This window comes from Nycticebus coucang, chromosome 4 (genome assembly GCF_027406575.1).
Source record: "Nycticebus coucang isolate mNycCou1 chromosome 4, mNycCou1.pri, whole genome shotgun sequence".
Lineage (NCBI taxonomy): Eukaryota > Metazoa > Chordata > Mammalia > Primates > Lorisidae > Nycticebus > Nycticebus coucang.
In genome coordinates this window covers 15,681,284-15,700,682 of record NC_069783.1, presented here as the reverse complement: position 1 = coordinate 15,700,682, position 19,399 = coordinate 15,681,284, and positions in this window count along the sequence as shown.

Sequence of the window (19,399 nt, the reverse complement as noted above, 5' to 3'; positions counted from 1 at the left end):
AGATATACAGGTGTTATTTATAACTCTCACTCCTGTCCATAGGCTATATGGGCTGCTACATACATAGATCATGAATAAATTTATGCCTTTGTGACATTCAATGTGTTGATTATTTGTACAAATTGGAGTGCTTACATCCTGGTAATTAACATAGCTTTCACTACATTTACTTAATCACAGTGTTAAGACATTTGTGTTCTATACTTGATAGATTTGACTTATACCTTTGAAATATGGTCCATAGGTGTGGTCCCACCATTAACCCTCCCTCTATTTAGCCCACTCCCTCCCTTCCCATCACCCTCTCCTTCCTTCCTTCATCCTGGGCTATAGTTGTGATTCATCTTTTATATGAAAGTGTGAATGATTGTAAATTGGTTTCATAGTAGTACTGAATACATTGGATATATATTTTTTCCATTCCTGAGATACTTTACTAAGAAGAATATTTTCCAGGGTGGCATCTGTGGCACAAAGGAGTAGGGCGCTGGCCCCATATACCGGAGGTGGTGGGTTCAAACCAGGCCCTGACCAAAAACTGCAAAAAAAAAGAAGAAGAAGAAGAATATTTTCCAGCTCCATCCATGTAAACACAAACAAGGTAAAGTCTCTATCTTTTTTAATGCTGCATAGTATTCCATGGTATACATGTACCATAATTTATTAATCCATTCATGGGTTGATGGGCACTTGGGTTTCTTCCATGACTTGGCTATTATGAATCGAGCTGCAATGAACAATCTGGTGCAAATATCTTTGTTATAAAGCGATTTTTGGTCTTTTGGATATACACCTAGTAGAGGAATTGCAGTATCAAATGGCAGGTCTACATTTAGATCCTTGAGTGTTCTCCAAACTTATTTCCAAAAGGAACATACTATCTTACATTCCCTCCAGTCATACAGAAGTGTTCCCTTTTCTCCACATCCACACCAACATCTGTAATTTGGGGATTTTGTTATGTGGCCTACTCTTACTGGAGTTAGATGATATCTCAAAGTGGTTTTGGTTTATATTTCTCTGATGATTAAAGATGATAAGCAGTTTTGTATGTGTCTGTAAACAGTGCACCTGTCTTTTTCAGAGAAACTTCTGTTCATGTCTCTTGCCCACAATGAAATGGGATCACTTGTTCTTTTCTTACTAATAAGTTTGAGTTATCTATGGATTCTGGTTATTAGACCTTTGTCAGAAATATAACCTGCAAAAATCCTCTCCCTTTCTGAGGGCTGTCTACTTCCTTTACTTACTGTGTTCTTGGCAGTACAGAAGCTTTTTACTTTGATCAGATCCCAGTAATATATTTTTGATGTTGCTTCAATTGCCCAGGGGATCCTCTTCAAGAAATATTCTGCCAGGCCAATTTTTAAAAGTGTCTTGCCTGCACTCTCTCCAAGAATTTTTATAGTTTCATGTCTTAAGTTTAAGTCCTTCAACCAGTGAGAGTCAATTTTTGTCAGAGGAGAAAGTTGTGGGTCTAGTTTCAGTCTTCTACAAGTCGCCAGCTAATTCACCCAGCACCATTTGTTAAATAGGGAATATTTCTCCCAATTTATTTTTGATAAGTTTATCAAAGATCAAATGATGATAAGTGTCTGGGTTCATCTCTTGGTTTTCAATTCTGTTCCATACATCTACCTCTCTATTTTTGCACCAGTACCATGAGGTTTTGATCACTATAGATTTATAGTATAGTCTGAAGTCTGGTAGCATGATTCCTCCTGATTTGTTTTTATTTCTGAGTAAAGTCTTGGCTATTCAAGGTTTTTTCTGTTTCCAAATAAAATGAAGAACTAATTTTTCCAGGTCTTTAAAGTATGACAGAGGTGTTTTAATAGGGATTGCATTAAATCTGTAAATTGACTTGGGTAGTATAGACATTTTAACAATGTTGATTCTTCCTAGCCATGAGCATGATATATTTTTCCATTTGTTAACATCTTCAGCTATTTCTTTTCTCACAGTTTCATAGTTCTCCTTATAGAGATCTTTCACGTCCTTTGTTAGGTACATTCCCAGATATTTCATCTTCTTTGGCACTATTGTAGTATGAATAGAGTCCTTGATTGTTTTTTTCACCTTGACTATTATTGGTATATATCCTACAGATTTGTGAGTATTGATTTTGTATCCTGAGACACTGCTGTATTCCTTGATCACTTCCAGGAGTTTTGTAGTTGAGTCCCTGGGGTTTTTGAAATATACAATCATATCATCTGTGAAGAGTAACAGTTTGATCTCTTCTGATCTTATTTGGATACCTTTGCTTGCCTTCTCTTCCCTGATTGCAATGGCTAAGACTTCCATTACAAGGATAAAGAGCAGTTGAGACAATGGGCAGATCTGGTTCCTGATGTGAGTGGAAATGACTTCAGTTTAACTCCATTCAATACGATATTGGCTATGGGTTTGCTATAGATGGCCTCTATCAGTTTACAATATGTTCCTTTTATACCTATTTTCTTAAGCATTCTTATCAAGAAAGGATGCTGGATATTATAAAAAGCTTTTTCTGCATCAATTGTGAGAATCATATGGCTTTGTTTTTTATTTTGTTTATGTGATGTATTGTATTTCTAGATTTTCATATATTGAACCAACCTTGGGACTCTGGATAAAACCCACCTGGTCATGATGTATAATTTGTTTGATGTGTTGCTGGATTCTGTTTGCTAGGATCTTATTGAATATTTTTGCTTCAATATTCATTAGTGATATTGGCCTATAATTTTCTTTTCTTGTTGAGTCTTTTTCTGGTTTGAGATCAAGGTGATATTTGCTTCATAGAATATGTTGTGTAGTATTCTTTCTTTTTCTATGTTTTGGAAAAGGTGAAATAATGTAGGTACTAGTTCCTCTTTAAAGGTTTGGTAGAATTCTGATGTGAAGCCATCTGTTCCCAGGCTTTTCTTTTTTAGGGAGATTTCTTATAGTTGATGCTATTTCAGTACTCAATATAGGTTTGTTCAACATTTCCACTTTGTTCTGGCTGTCTAGGATGGTGTCATGTTTCCAAGTATTGGTCTATTTCCTTCAGATTTTCATACTTTAGAGAATAGAGGCTTTTATTTATAATATTCATTAAGAATTCTTTTAATTTCTGAGGTGTCTGTTGTTATTTGGCCTTTATCATTTCTTATTGATGAAACTAGGGATTTTACTCTTTTATTTCTCCTTAGGTTAGCCAAAAGTTTATCTGTTTTATTGACCTTTTCAAAAAACCAACTTTTTTATTGATCTGTTGTATGATTTTTTTTGTTTTCAATTTCATTCAATTCTGCTCTAATTTTAGTTATTTCTTTTCTTCTGCTGGGTTTGGAGTTGGAATGTTCTTCCTTTTCCAGTTGCTTGAGATGTTCCATTAAGTTGTTGACTTCTTCACTTTCTATTCTTTTGAGGAAGGCTTGCAATGCTATAAATTTCCCTTTTAGGACTGCCTTTGCAGTATCCCAGAGGTTGTGGTAGTTTGTGTCTTCATTATTGTTTTGTTCCAAAAATTTGGTAATTTTCTTCTTAATCTCATCTATGACCCAGCTATCATTCAGCATGAGGTTATTTAGTTTCCATGATTTTGTATGAGTATGCAGATTCCTGTTGTTACTAAGTTCAACTTTTATTCCATGATGGTCTGAGAAGATGCCTGGAATAATTTCTGTTCTTTTACATTTGCTGAGATTAAACTTGTGACCTAAGATGTGGTCAATTTTGGAGGATGTTCCATGGGCTGATGAGAAGAATGTGTATTTGGTTTTGTTAGGATGAAATGTTCTGTAAATGTCTGTTAAATCCAGTTATTGAATGGTTAAGTTTAAGTCTAAAATTTCTTTGCTTAGCTTCTTATTGAGGATCTATCTAACACTGCCAAAGGGGTGTTAAAATCTCTGACTATTATGGTGCTGGAGGAAATCAAGTTGCTCATATCTGTTAGAGTCTCTCTTATAAATTGTGACACATTATGGTTGGGTGCATAAATGTTAATAATTGAAATCTCAACCTGTTGAGTGTTGCCCTTAACACATATGAAGTGACCATACTTATTGTTCCTTACTTTTGTTGGTTTAAAGTAAGTAAGTTGGTTTTTAAAAAATTGCAACACTTGCTTTTTTCTGATTTCCATTTGCCTGAATTATAGATGACCATCCTTTCACCCTGAGTCTATATTTATCTTTTAAGGTATGATGAGATTCTTGAATGCAGCACATATCTGGCCTGAGTTTTTGTATGTAGTCAGCCAACCTGTGCCTCTTTAGAGGAAAATTTAAGCCATTCACATTAATTGAGAGTATTAATAAGCCTGGTGGTATTTTGGGTTTTGAGTTTTTCAAAAGTCCAGTAGACATTTTTTTTTTTTTTTTTTTGTAGAGACAGAGTCTCACTTTATCACCCTCGGTAGAGTGCCATGGCTCACACAGCTCACAGCAACCTCCAACTCCTGGGCTTACGTGATTCTCCTGCCTCAGCCTCCCGAGTAGCTGGGACTACAGGCACCCGCCACAACGCCCAGCTATTTTTTGGTTTGCAGTTCAGCCGGGGCCGGGTTTGAACCAGTAGACATTTTTAATCCTTACGCCACTGTAGACATTGAAGTTTGATCAAAAGTTTCTGAGTGAGTTTACTTTGGTGGTAGAGCATTATACTTGTCATTGTGGAGGATATCTTGGAGAGCTGGTTTAGTTATGGCAAATTTCTTCAACATGTGAATGTCATTGAAGTATTTAATTTCTCCATCATAAATAAAACTCAGTTTAGATACAGGATCCTGGGTTGAAAGTTATTTTGTTTTAGGAGATTAAAAGTCGATGACCACCCTCTTCTAGCTTGAAAGGTTTCAGCCGAGAGATCTTCAGTCATTCTAATATTATTCCCCTTGTAGCTTATGGTTTTCTTCCGTATGGTTGCTTGCAGAATTTTATCCTTCATATTAACTTTGGCAAAGTTAATTATAATGTGTTTAGGAGATGTTATATTTGGATTGAGTTGTGCTGGGGTTCTGTAACTGGTATCTGTATTTCAGAATCGCTTGCCATGTTTGGGATATTCTCCTCTATTATTTCTTGGAGTAGAGCATCTGGGTCTTTTGAAGCAACCTCTTCTTCAGGGATTTCTTTTGGAGTGATCCCACAATTCTCTCAAGGAATGATCCATTTTTGCTCTCCACTTCTCTTCCTCTTTGAGCATATGGGAGCATTTAAAAGCTTTGTCTTCAATGTCAGAGATCCTTTCTTTTGTCTGTTCCATTCTGTTACTGAGGGATTCTACTATATTTCTCAGATCTTTGAGGGCTGTAAGTTCTTGCCTCAATGTGTCAAAATCTTTGGTGATTTTGTCTTTGAATTCATTGAATTATTGAGACAACTCTTGAATTAGTCCTTGAAATTCTAATTCCGTCTTTACTTCCATTGTGTTGATCTTATTTGTCATCCAAACTCTAAATTTCTGATTTCTGATATCTCAGCCATTTGCTTATGAATGGGATCATCTGGCATGTCTATTTCATCATTTCTTGGGGGAGTTGATCTACTCTGATTATTCATGTTGCCAGAATTTTTCCTCTGATTCCATCTCATGATTATTTTTCACCATTTGGCTAGATGGGCAGGTAAGGTGAAATTGAATTGGGGGCTCCTGGAGTTGTGGTTAACCAGCCCTTTGCCAAGGATCTGGGACTTGTGACTATGGCTTTTTCCCCTACAGTTTTGAAAAGGACCTGTACAGTATTACAGTCTGTGGCTCTGGGGACCTGCTTGGTGTGGTGGGGTTATGTGGCTCTGTCTTGTATTCAGCTGGTCTTTGTCTGATCCTAGTGGATCAGTGACTCTGGGTTGAAGTCTCAGCTGTGGAGAAATACAAGCAACTAAGACACCCCACTCCCCATGGCCAATAACTGGAAGAAGAAAATCAACCCTTCCTGTTGCCACACAACCGGGGTACCACCTGAGAGGGTCCTTGGATGATTGGCCCAGGTCCTTGGATGATTGGCCCGTGTTCCAAAGCAATTGACCCAGTCAGTACCAATTCTTAAGTGGGAGAGTTCAAAAGGTCTCTAGCAACTAGATAGCAGAGATCTACTGGCTGCTCTGTGGTTCACTCTGGTGCTCTGTGGAGTCAGAAAGGCCCGCTTGGTAGCAGAGTTGGATACCAACTCTGGGGGCTGGTATCTCTTTCCCACCTTGTACCTCTTTCACACCCAGTCACTTGTAACCCCACGGGGTTGTGGTCCTGCTCCCTCCAAAAAGCAGATGTGCCAGGGCTTTGGCCTGCTAGAGTCAAAGGAAAGCCAATGCCCCCTTGGCCTGGTCACCACCCTGTGCCACCAGTCAGCTGGGGGACCTGAGGCCTGCCTGCCTGCCTTGGATACTCTATGTCAGTTGGGGAGTTTTCCACCTGAGCTCAGTCCAAACCTGAGGATAACAAGTCAACAAATGATTTTCTCCCTCAGCCACTGCACCTTTGCCCCAGCTGCTCTGCAGCACTGGTAATCCCTTAGGGCAAGGTCTGTCTTCCTCTGGCAGTCCTCAAAGTTGGGAGGTGTCTCTCCAAGATTAGACCCCAGCAGGATCGCTCTACTGTTGCTGAATCTTTGTAGGAGGTGTCCCTGCACAGCTCCCAGGCAGCTTCCATGGCCAGGGAGGCAGCTGTAGAGGAGGCTTCAGGAGCGTGGGGCGCATGACTCCAGCAGCAGGGTGTGGCGCATGGTGCACAGCTCTGGCAGGGTGAGATGCCTGGCAGCTTTGGCAGGGTGGGGCACTTGGCGGCTCTGGCAAGGTAGGGTGTAGGGTGCAAGGTTCTGGCAGGGCAGAGCACGGGGCACTTGGTTCTGGCAGGCCAGGGCAGGCAACTCAAAAATCTCCTCCCGCAGCTGGTTTGCGTTTTCGCAGAGCTAAGTCTGTCAGCTTCCCCACTTTTGTTGTCACTACTGCTGGGGTCACTGTTATATACAGCTTTTCTACCATGGCCCTTGTAGTGCCCAGACCTGGCAATGAACCACAGACATTCTGGTCTAAGCAGGGGTTAGATTTCTGGACCATCAGGCAAGGGGTAAAGGGTGGACTGGAAGTTCAAAATGGCAGGGAAAACATTAGTTCAACTTTTATGCCTAGCAAGAGAGTGCTCAGGGTCACAGTAGGGTCCCTCTGGAGATATAGTCCCCACTTCCTTCAACGCTCTCCCATGGGGTGAGACAAGAGGTCCTCAGTTCACTGCTAGCCTGTAGAAAAACTATAGCAAGCCAAAAAAACAAACAAATGAACAGGCAAACAAACAAAAAACACTCTTGGGAGAGGGGTGGATACTTTTCCTTTGGGATGAGTTTTGTACCTGAAATTTGCTTTCTTGGAGTCACAGCTTGCCTCAGCAGAGGTTATGTGCAATTATCTCCCTTCTCTCTCAGCTCTGCTCCCAGTCTTCAGCTTTACTGGGTACTTTCTGGTCATTATCCTTCCCTCTGAACAGGGGCTTCTGGTGAAAGCTGGCTCCAGTCAGCCATCTTGCCCCAGGGCCACAAGGCATATTTTAAAATTACAGTTGATAATAGTAGACATTCTTCTGTTCTGTGTTATGAAGGAAATTGGAAATCTTTAAATTCTTCATTCTGTATGTACATAAGTGAACTATAACAAACACATCATGTGAAATATATATCAGCGATATACACTTATGAGTGACTGCAATGTTAGAAATATAGAATGCAGAAGCCTGGACAAGTTAAATGGCAGGTGGAGAGCACCAGGGTGAGGGGAGATACAGAGCTGGGCAGAGAGGCCTCTATGAGAGCAGTCACTTGGGAGCTGCACATTGAGGGGTACCAGACTGTGGGCAGATAGCTATCAGGGCAAGGGTTTTCCAGATGCCTAAATCATCTTATCATTTCAGTTAAGATTGGGAAGCAAGAGAAAAGAGATCTGAAAATATCACTTTCAGTGATGAAAGTAGTTTTCATTTTTTCATCATTGATGAGTTTCAAATACGTGTTTTATTCTCCTTTCTTTTTAAAGATAGCTGTCCTAGTGAGCGTTAAGCTTTATTTCCAACTTTTATAAATAAAACCATTGCTCCGATGAATCATACCTCAGCACAGTATTAAGTGTTCAAGGTTAGGTACAGAAAGCTCAACAGTATAGAAAATGTAAATACAATTTTCCATCTTTTCTTGGTTAATTGCTAGATCATGAGTCCCAGGCATTACTCAGAACCACAGTGAATGTGGGAAATCTGAAAATAGCTTTTTAAGTTTTGTTAGGTCATAGATTGAAGTGATGCAGGGTTTAGCCAGGCAGCCTGGTTGAACATAAGTTTGCTGTGAATTGAGTCCAGTAAACTTGGGTAAAAATAACACCAACCAGTTCTGGATCACTACCCAAGTAGGCAAGGAGGAGAGTCCATGCAAGGAGGAGAGTCCATGTAAGTCCATGTAAGAGACACTTAAGAAACACCTATTTTAGGCTTGTTATGCTAATGAGGAGGCACCAACGCTTAAGGAATGTTCCCTCATCCTTAGGTGATGAACTGTATGTGAAGAGATGAGACATGTGCTTGTGTTTTCCTTTTCAACATGCCACAGTTCCACTGGTGACTAAAAATTGTAATGTGTCCTTTTAAGGGTGAAACTCTGCTTGAGACATAAAGGGTCCGCTTTTATTTTGTCCTTCAGGGACCTCTGCTCTCCCTGCTGAGTTTTCATCTGCATATTTTGAAATAGGGATTTATTAGATTGAATTCCATCAAACATGATTTACATCTAACCAATCTTCTGTATGATGCATCAGTTATTATTGGAGTATTATGTATTAATAAAATGACAGTAGGACCTCCATAATTGATCACTTCCTTTTATTGATTACCTCCTTAAGTTGACCTAATTTTTAAAGACTGAGCATGTGCCATATGTATGTAACAGTACAGTAAGGCCAGTTCCTTATGTTGGTCATGTCTTTATGTTGACCAGTTTGTTACAGTCGCTTGGGTGGTCAACTTAGATAGGTGCTACTGTATTTTGTAATCAGAGAATCATTACCATTGAAAATATAAACAAAGATTTCTCTCCAAAATTTCAGTAGGCATAACTACATTATGCACAGTGAATAAGAGGACCTCTGGCCATACTGAAGTTTCATTAAGCCTGTCACAGGAGGCATAGTGGCTCCTGGGAAGCTGACCATGGGATAGAGAAGGTCAGTGGTTCTGAGTGTACAATGGGCACTATTCCCCTCTGTTAGGTTTCAGAAATCAAGTTATCTGTCTAAAAAATGGACAATAGCATCAGTATAGAATAAGGGCTGGAGATTCAGTGAGAAGCTTCCATGGAACCAAAGAGCCTTGCAAGGAAACTGCTTTTAACCTCTACACAGCTAAAGTGCCTCAAATCTGTCTTGTGGTGCTTTCCAAACCTTGATGCCATGCATAGGGGTGCCACGGACTTCTCAGTTCATGCTGTGCAGGGCAGCCAGGCAGGGGATCTATCACCATGAGGACAGTGAACACACACCTTGGCAGAGAAAGAATGCCAAGAATAATACCAAAAAATGAATCTAGGCCTTATTCTAAAGCATGACTACTGTGGGGCAGGTGCTGAATGGTGGACATCAGGGAGAAGAATAATAGGTTCAGGGCTGAAAGAGGAGTAGAAAAGTAAGAGGGAGATTAGAGACACTGGCCAGCCTTGGGATGGAATGTCCAAGGCTCCTTTTTACTGGTTGCATATGGAACAATCCACAGGGTTGGGTGGGTTGGCTTGGTTTGAAGGCAGAGGTTGGAGCAGATACTTATGGCAGAGAAGGGGAGGAAGTATCTAATCCAGGAAACCTTAATGCCACCGGAGGAATTAAAAATGCTGTAACTGCTCATGGAAGTAATTTGAATTTGAGTGGACAATGTTAAAGAGGGGAAATGAATGGGACAGGTACAGCCTGGAAAGGAGAGATTTGTGAGTTAGACAGCTCATAGGCTGTTCAGGCTGGGGAAAAGCTGGGCAAGGAAGCCTAAAAACACAAGCCAGGCCCTGAGGTCATGTAGGGAGAGTGTCATCAAGGACCTCTGTACAAAACCACAGGAGGAATGGGTAGTGATGTGATAGTGTGGTCCCGTGACTGTTCTGTGGCCACTCCGCTCAGGTAGCCAAAGTCATGGCAAAGGAGGAGAGTATCAACTTCCAGTCCTGACAGTGATGGTGTGTGGTCATGTGAGGACTGGCTTCAGCAATGGGTGATTAGGTTGGAGGAGAGGATCTGGGACAGGGAGTTTGAGAACACATTGTACCTCTTTGAGGAAACTTCCTAGGCTCCAAAGCTGTATCTTTGCAGCTTTGATGGCAGGACCAGGACCAACAAGGTGATGCTCTTAACACTAAGAGGCATCTAGTGCTGGTTAGTGAGGAGTATCCTGGGGCAGAGAGTTATTAAGCACAGGGTGGCTGTGCATTTATTGAAATGGTTGAGAGGACAAGACTATAACTGTAGCAATGTCTGAGAGCTGAAAGAGTTCATTTTAAGTTCCTTTATATGAGCTGCCTCTGGCTTATGGCAACAAGTGCCCTGGATACTGGGAAAGGGCAGGGCCAGACAACAGGACACATATTTCTGAGGGCTGGTAGAAGAGAAGAGGACTGAAATGCATAGTCTCTTGAAAGGTTGGCTTGTGAGTCCCAAAGCATGTTTCATTTCAGTGTGAGAAAGGATAATAACATTCCAGGAAGGAATAAATGTTAGAGATCAGAGTAGAAAGGGAATTGGGATAGTAACCTGAGTGACAAGCCAGCAGCAAGGGAGACCATAACTTAGCAATGTCTGAGGTGGGCCCAGACAGGTTTAGGGTCTGTGTTGGAAAGCTCTGCCCGCTTTGTGCTAGTCCAAGTTTCTGCCACCAGGAAAGTAGGAGGCAGATTCCTGAATGAACCTGCTTGGGCTAGAACCTCTTGGTCCTCAGCAAAATGAACAGCAGTGGAGGGACCCATGTCCCGTCATCAGTGCAGCAAGAAGGAGGATTGGAGTTGGACTTTGGGATCCAGAAGTAGGGATAGGAATAAAGCGATGCCCCTGTGTGCTTCACCTGGAGAGCTGCCCTGCAAAGATTCCAATTCCTCATATCTCTGAGGTCTTAATCTCCAAGAAGCTTTCCTGTACGTAACAAAAGATTATTGTTTCCCTGACAACCGTAGAGCCTCCATTGTTTGGTGGTATACTTTTGTGGTATCCTCATAAACATCTTGATTCTATTAGGTGCTGAGGATGTGTGACAGAGGCTGGACACAGGTATCAAAGGTGGTTAAATTGAATGGAATTGTCTTGCCCAGGATAAAACAAAAACAAAAGCATGCTTCTTGTCCTCACTGGATACTAGCACTTCTGACCTGCACTGCTATTGAATCATGATGCTGGAAGCTGTTATTTGGCAAATAAGGCAACATTGCTGTGCCAGCTAGCTGTGTAGTACAACGGTCATAGCTTTGGGGTCAGATAGATGGGGTTGTAACCCTGGCTCTGTCATACATTAACTGTGTGACTTGGGTAAATCATGGAGCATTCCCAAGTTTCTCCTTTCTTATCTGAGTATTGGAGATGCTGTTTCAAGATTACAGGCTGTTGTGAGTGAGCTGGCCTTTTGTCACCAAGGCTCTCAGAAGCCAGGCAGGATGGCTCCCCAGGACCCAGACTAGGGTGAGTTCTCTCCCTTGGCACCCATAAGGTTTCAGGCTGTGCTAAAACCCTAAAGTAAAACGGTATCAACTAGTCCCATCAGTGGAAGCTCTCAAGCTAGTAGACCATTAAACAAAGGAGTTTAACATACTTGAAGATGGGAAACTGAGGTCTGGAGAAGGGTGACCCAGGGAGTTAGGGGCTGGGGACCTCCTTTCTTTCACTTTCTCATTCTGAGCTTTTCCCATTATGTTATAGTAATGGAAGCTTGGCCAAGGGAATGGCACTTGGCTGGAAAAAAACAGTGACTGCTTATTGAAGCAGGAGTTGGTCATTTTCTTCCTATTTTGTAGTAGTTAGGAGCACAGGCTTGTGAACCAGACTATTGAAGGTCAAATTTTAGTTTCAACATTTATTAGGTATATGATCTTAGACAAGTCACTTACCTCTTTATGCCTCAGTTCCCTCATTTGTACAATGGTGATAGTATTTGTTTATGGAGATTAAACAAGTTGTCATTTATATGTATGTTTATATCTATATCATAGACAATATCTATAATCTCAGAATACCAGATGGCACATCTTAAGCACTAGATATTACATAAGCAGGTGCTATTATTATTGTCATTGGTAATGACACTGACAAGTAATTAGGAGATGATATGTTCTGCTTTATGTCTACAGTCCTGAAATAATGTTTTAATATTGTTCTTTTTCGAGAGCAATAAATGAAATGGTCATCTTTGTTTAATAGGTGGGGGGGGTCTACTGGTCAGTGAATCAAAAGACCTAGCTCTGTCAAAAAAAAATTCTGTGTGAATTTGGGCACCCAACTTCTTTTTTTTTTTTTTTTTTTTTGGCAAGGGAAGAGTAATTTTAATAGCCTTTCAAGATATTATGATAGTCTTTGTTACTGTACCAATGCAGGATAAATATCAGAGTGACAACTTCTTAAAGATTGTTTGCAATGTAGACTTTAAAACACTATCAATGAATATTTTGTGCTCTGTTCTATCAAAATCCCTCAGTCTATCCTGTACTTTGAATCTATCTTTTACTCTCGCTTAATTTAAATAACACCAACTTTGGTCCTTTGAAAAATACAGGTTCACTGAGCTCTACAGCTGTTCCAGTATTGGCGTTCCATTTCTTTTTTTTTTTTTTTTTATTGTTGGGGATTCATTGAGGGTACAATAAGTCAGTTACACTGATTGCAATTGTTAGGTAAAGTCCCTCTTGCAATCATGTCTTGCCCCCATAAAGTGTGACACACACTAAGGCCCCACCCTCCTCCCTCCATCCCTCTTTCTGCTTCCCCCCCCATAAACTTAATTGTCATTAATTGTCCTCATATCAAGATTGAGTACATAGGATTCATGCTTCTCCATTCTTGTGATGCTTTACTAAGAATAATGTCTTCCACTTCCATCCAGGTTAATACGAAGGATGTAAAGTCTCCATTTTTTTTAATAGCTGAATAGTATTCCATGGTATACATATACCACAGCTTGTTAATCCATTCCTGGGTTGGTGGGCATTTAGGCTGTTTCCACATTTTGGCAATGGTAAATTGAGCTGCCATAAACAGTCTAGTACAAGTGTCCTTATGATAAAAGGATTTTTTTCCTTCTGGGTAGATGCCCAGTAATGGGATTGCAGGATCGAATGGGAGGTCTAGGTTGAGTGCTTTGAGGTTTCTCCATACTTCCTTCCAGAAAGGTTGTACTAGTTTGCAGTCCCACCAGCAGTGTAAAAGTGTTCCCTTCTCTCCACATCCACGCCAGCATCTGCAGTTTTGAGATTTTGTGATGTGGGCCATTCTCACTGGGGTTAGATGATATCTGAGGGTTGTTTTGATTTGCATTTCTCTAATATATAGAGATGATGAACATTTTTTCATATGTTTGTTAGCCATTCGTCTGTCATCTTTAGAGAAAGTTCTATTCATGTCTCTTGCCCATTGATAAAAGGGATTGTTGGCTTTTTTCATGTGGATTAATTTGAGTTCTCTATAGATCCTGGTTATCAAGCTTTTGTCTGATTGAAAATATGCAAATATCCTTTCCCATTGTGTAGGTTGTCTCTTTGCTTTGGTTATTGTGTCCTTAGCTGTACAGAAGCTTTTCAGTTTAATTAAGTCCCATTTGTTTATTTTTGATGTTGTTGCAATTGCCATGGCAGTCTTCTTCATGAAGTCTTCCCCCAGGCCAATATCTTCCAGTGTTTTTCCTATGCTTTCTTTGATGATTTTTATTGTTTCATGCCTTAAATTTAAGTCCTTTATCCATCTTGAATCAATTTTTGTGAGTGGGGAAAGGTGTGGGTCCAGTTTCAGTCTTTTACATGTAGACATCCAGTTCTCCCAACACCATTTATTGAATAGGGAGTCTTTCCCCCAAGGTAAGTTCTTGTTTGGTTTATCAAAGATTAGGTGGTTGTAAGATGTTAGTTTCAATTCTTGGTGTTCAATTCGATTCCAAGTGTCTATGTCTCTGTTTTTGTGCCAGTACCATGCTGTCTTGAGCACTATGGCTTTGTAGTACAGACTAAAATCTGGTATGCTGACGCCCCCAGCTTTATTTTTGTTACTAAGAACTGCCTTAGCTATACGGGGTTTTTTCCGGTTCCATACAAAACGCAGAATCATTTTTTCCAAATCTTGAAAGTACGATGTAGGTACTTTGATAGGAATGGCATTGAATAGGTAGATAGCTTTGGGAAGTATAGACATTTTAACAATGTTGATTCTTCCCATCCATGAGCATGGTATGTTCTTCCATTTGTTAATATCCTCTGCCATTTCCTTTCTGAGGATTTCATAGTTTTCTTTATAGAGGTCCTTCACCTCCTTTGTTAGGTATATTCCTAGGTATTTCATTTTCTTTGAAACTATGGTGAAGGGAGTTGTGTCCTTAATTAGCTTCTCATCTTGACTGTTATTGGTGTATACAAAGGCTACTGACTTGTGGACATTGATTTTATATCCTGAAACATTACTGTATTTTTTGATGACTTCTAGGAGTCTTGTGGTTGAGTCTTTGGGGTTCTCTAAGTATAAGATCATGTCGTCAGCAAAGAGGGAGAGTTTGACCTCCTCTGCTCCCATTTGGATTCCCTTTATTTCCTTGTCTTGCCTAATTGTATTGGCTAGAACTTCCAGCACTACGTTGAATAGTAAAGGTGACAGAGGACAACCTTGTCTGGTTCCAGTTCTAAGAGGAAAAGCTTTCAGTTTTACTCCATTCAGTAAAATATTGGCTGTGGGTTTGTCATAGATAGCTTCAATCAGTTTTAGAAATGTGCCACCTATGCCTATACTCTTCAGAGTTCTAATTAGAAAAGGATGCTGGATTTTATCAAATGCTTTTTCTGCATCTATTGAGAGGATCATGTGATCCTTATTTTTGCCTCTGTTAATATGGTGGATAACGTTTATAGACTTGCGTATGTTAAACCAGCCTTGCATCCCTGGGATGAAGCCTACTTGATCATGATGAATGACTTTTTTGATGATAAGCTGTAATCTATTGGCTAGGATTTTGTGGAGAATTTTTGCGTCTATGTTCATGAGTGAGATTGGTCTGAAATTCTCCTTTTTGTTTGGGTCTTTTCCTGGTTTTGGTATCAGGGTGATGTTTGCTTCATAGAATGTGTTGGGGAAGATTCCTTCTTCCTCAGTTTTTTGGAATAATTTCTGCAGTACAGGAATAAGCTCTTCCTTGAAGGTTTGATAGAATTCTGGAGTGAAGCCATCTGGACCAGGGCATTTTTTAGTTGGAAGCTTTTTTATTGTTTCTTTGATCTCAGTGCTTGAAATTGGTCTGTTCAGGAGGTCTATTTCTTCCTGGCTAAGTCTAGGGAGAGGGTGTGATTCCAGATATTGATCCATTTCCTTCACATTGTCAAATTTCTGGGCATAGAGTTTCTGGTAGTATTCAGAGATGATCTCTTGTATCTCTGTGGGATCAGTTGTTATTTCCCCTTTATCGTTTCTGATTGAGGTTATTAGAGATTTTACTTTTCTATTTCTAGTTAGTCTGGCTAATGGTTTATCTATTTTATTTATTTTTTCAAAAAACCAACTCCTTGTTTCATTAATTTTCTGAATGATTCTTTTGTTTTCAATTTCATTGATCTCTGATTTGATTTTGGATATTTCTTTTCTTCTACTGAGTTTAGGCTTAGATTGTTCTTCTTTTTCCAATTCCATAAGATCTCTTGTGAGATTGTTGATGTGCTCTCTTTCTGTTTTTCGAATGTAGGCATCTAAAGCGATGAATTTTCCTCTCAAAACTGCTTTTGCAGTATCCCACAGGTTTTGGTAGCTTGTGTCTTCATTGTTGTTATGCTCAAGGAAGTTAATGATTTCCTGTTTTATTTCTTCCTTCACCCATCTGTTATTCAACAGAAGATTGTTTAATTTCCATGCCTTTGGGTGGGCTTGAGCATTTTTGTTAGAGTTGAGTTCCACCTTTAGTGCCTTATGGTCTGAAAAGATACAAGGTAAAATTTCAATTCTTCTGATTCTGTTGATATTTGTTTTGTGTCCCAGGATATGATCAATTTTGGAGAATGTTCCATGGGGTGATGAGAAGAATGTATATTCTTTATCTTTGGGGTGGAGTGTTCTATATGCATCTATCAAGCATAGTTGTTCTAGGGTCTCATTTAAATCTCTTACATCTTTGTTTAATTTCTGTTTAGAGGATCTGTCCAGCTCTGTAAGAGGTGTGTTAAAGTCCCCTGTTATGATGGTATTATCAGATATCATATTGCTCAGACTGAGTAAGGTCTGCTTCAGGAATCTGGGAGCATTTAAATTGGGTGCATAAATATTTAGAATTGAAATGTCTTCTTGTTGTAGTTTTCCCTTGACCAATATAAAGTGACCATCTTTGTCTTTTTTGACTTTAGTTGCTTTAAATCCACATGTATCTGAAAATAAGATTGCAACTCCTCTTTTCTTCTGAATTCCGTTTGCCTGAAAAATTGTCTTCCAACCCTTGACTCGGAGCTTTAATTTGTCTTTTGAGGCCAGGTGTGTTTCTTGCAGACAGCAAATGGATGGCTTGTGTTTTTTAATCCAGTCAGCCAATCTATGTCTCTTCAGTGGGGAATTCAAGCCATTAACATTTATTGAGATAATTGATAAGTGTGGTAGTATTCTATTCGTCTTATTTGGTGAGAGTCCATTGCTTAATTTTATCTTTTGTATCAGTGTGGAGGTTAGGTTTTGTCCTTTGATTTCTGAGTTCTTACTTTGCTGCTGATCCATTGTGGTGGTCAGTGTGTAGAACAGGTTGAAGTATTTCCTGTAGAGCTGGTCTTGTTGTGGCGAATTTCCTCAATGTTTGTATATCCGTAAATGATCTGATTTCTCCGTCAATTCTGAAGCTTAGCTTAGCAGGGTACAGAATTCTGGGCTGAAAATTGTTCTGTTTAAGTAGATTAAAGGTAGATGACCATTGTCTTCTTGCTTGGAAAGTTTCATTAGAGAAGTCTGCGGTAACTCTGATGGATTTGCCCCTGTAGGTCAACTGGCGCTTACTCCTGGCAGCTTGCAGAATCTTTTCTTTTGTCTTGACTTTGGACAGGTTCATCACAATGTGTCTTGGAGAAGCTCGGTTAGAGTTGAGGCGACCTGGGGTCCGATATCCCTCTGAAAGCAGTGTGTCAGACTCTTTGGTGATGTTTGGGAAATTTTCTTTTATAATATTCTCTAGTATGGCTTCCATTCCTCTGGGGCATTCTTCTTCCCCTTCTGGAATGCCTATAACTCGTATGTTGGAACGCTTCATAAAGTCCCATAATTCTGACAGTGAACATTCTGCTTTCTCTCTCTTCTTTTCTGCCTCTTTTACTGTCTGAGTTATCTCAAGAACTTTGTCTTCTACCTCTGAAATTCTTTCTTCTGCATGGTCTAACCTGTTGCTGATACTTTCCATTGTATCTTTAAGTTCCCTAATTGACTGTTTCAGTTCCTTCAGGTCTGCTATATCCTTTTTATATTCTTCATATCGTTCATCTCTTATTTGATTCTGTTTTTGGATTTCCTTTTGGTTATTTTCCACTTTATTAGCAATTTCCTTCATTGTTTCCATCATTTCTTTCATTGTTTTCAACATGTGTATTCTAAATTCCCTTTCTGTCATTCCTAACATTTCTATACTGGTGGAATCATCTGCAGTAGCTACCTCATGGTCCCTTGGTGGGGTTGTTCTAGACTGGTTCTTCATGTTGCCTGGAGTTTTCTGCTGATTCTTCCTCATGAGTGATTTCTTTTATCTGTTTCCTTGCCCTAATTTTCCTTTCACTTCCTCTTGCTCTTTAAGTTCTTATGCCTGTGGACTAAGGGTTATAGGACCAGAAGGGTGAGAAGGTTGAAGAGCAAATAAAGGGGATGAAAGAAAGGAGGACCGAGTGATAAGAAAAAGAGAAAGATAGAGAAAGTAGAGGAGGTGGGTATAAGGAATATTGACAAAAAGAAGAGAGGCACAGAAAGAGGGAGACAGGGCAATATAGGTGTACAGTAGGGTACTTTGACACAACCTTAAAAAAACCCCACCTTCTGGGGGTGCCCAGTTGCTTGGTTCCCTTGAGGTCAGCAGCTCTTTGCTAACCTGATCAGACACAGTACCCCACCTCCACCAAGTAGAGAGGAAAGACAAAAATGCTATAAATCAAACCAAAAGAAGCAAACAGAAAACTTTACGGGGATAAAATTGGGTGAAAAACCAAATTATATCGGTAGAAACACTAGCAAAAATGAAGTTGAAGTTATTAAAAAAGGCAGCAATGGGAAATTATAATTAAACTAGGAAAATTGAGAAAGAAAAAGGGATCTGTGTGGAAAAGATTGAAATTAAAAAAACAAAAGAACATCAGCAACGTCAAAATAAACAAACAAAAAAAACAACCAAACCAAAAAAAAAAAAAAGAAGAAAAAAATACACAACCAAAAACAAAGCAGTTTGTATATGTTATTGAATATTGTCTGGGCAACACGTGGTCTTCTGGGGTGTGAGATGTTAGTCACAGTTCTGATACGACTGGAGGCTGCTGATTTCTCAAACCCCAGCAGGTAGACACCCTAAATCTCTCTTCAGCCTACTTAAAAGGCACTTTGAACTTGTAAACTTGCTGAGCAGAAGCTTTCCCAGCTTTCTCGCTGGAATCGCTGCTGAAGTGGCTATGCACTTACTCAGTGTGCCAAAACCGATCTCACTCTGCCCCTGAGGGTTAGGGCTGCAAGGCGGCTCAGACCCCACCCTTAGGCTACTTGGTTGCTGGGTTACCAGCTCCCACCCGTTTCTAGCTCTGCGACCCTGAGGGCAGAGCTTGCCGGGGCAGATCACTGACAATGGATCCGTGTGACCCACCACCAAACACTATCAGCTCCGTCTGGCTCAGCGGCTCAGACTGGGGCCCTAGACAACGGCCAAAGTTCTCCGCACTCCCGCTCAGGCCTTCCCCAAGGCAGTTCAACTCAGTGCCAAGTCCAAGGACATCAAAACAGTTCACAGGTAAGGCCTTTCTGGTTTGCAGTCTCGCTGCTACTGAACTTACAGTTGTGGGCGGGTTTAGACGGATTGAACACACGCGACCACTTGCCGGCTTTCCACTGTTTTAGTCCTCCTCTTGGGGTCCAGAAGTCTCTCGCTGACTCCCTGTATTTTCATAGGAGTGATGATAGGCAGTTCCCACCAGCCAGAGATGCCTGGAGTCCTATCTCCCCAGACTCACGGTGCCCAGATGCAAGGAAGCTGT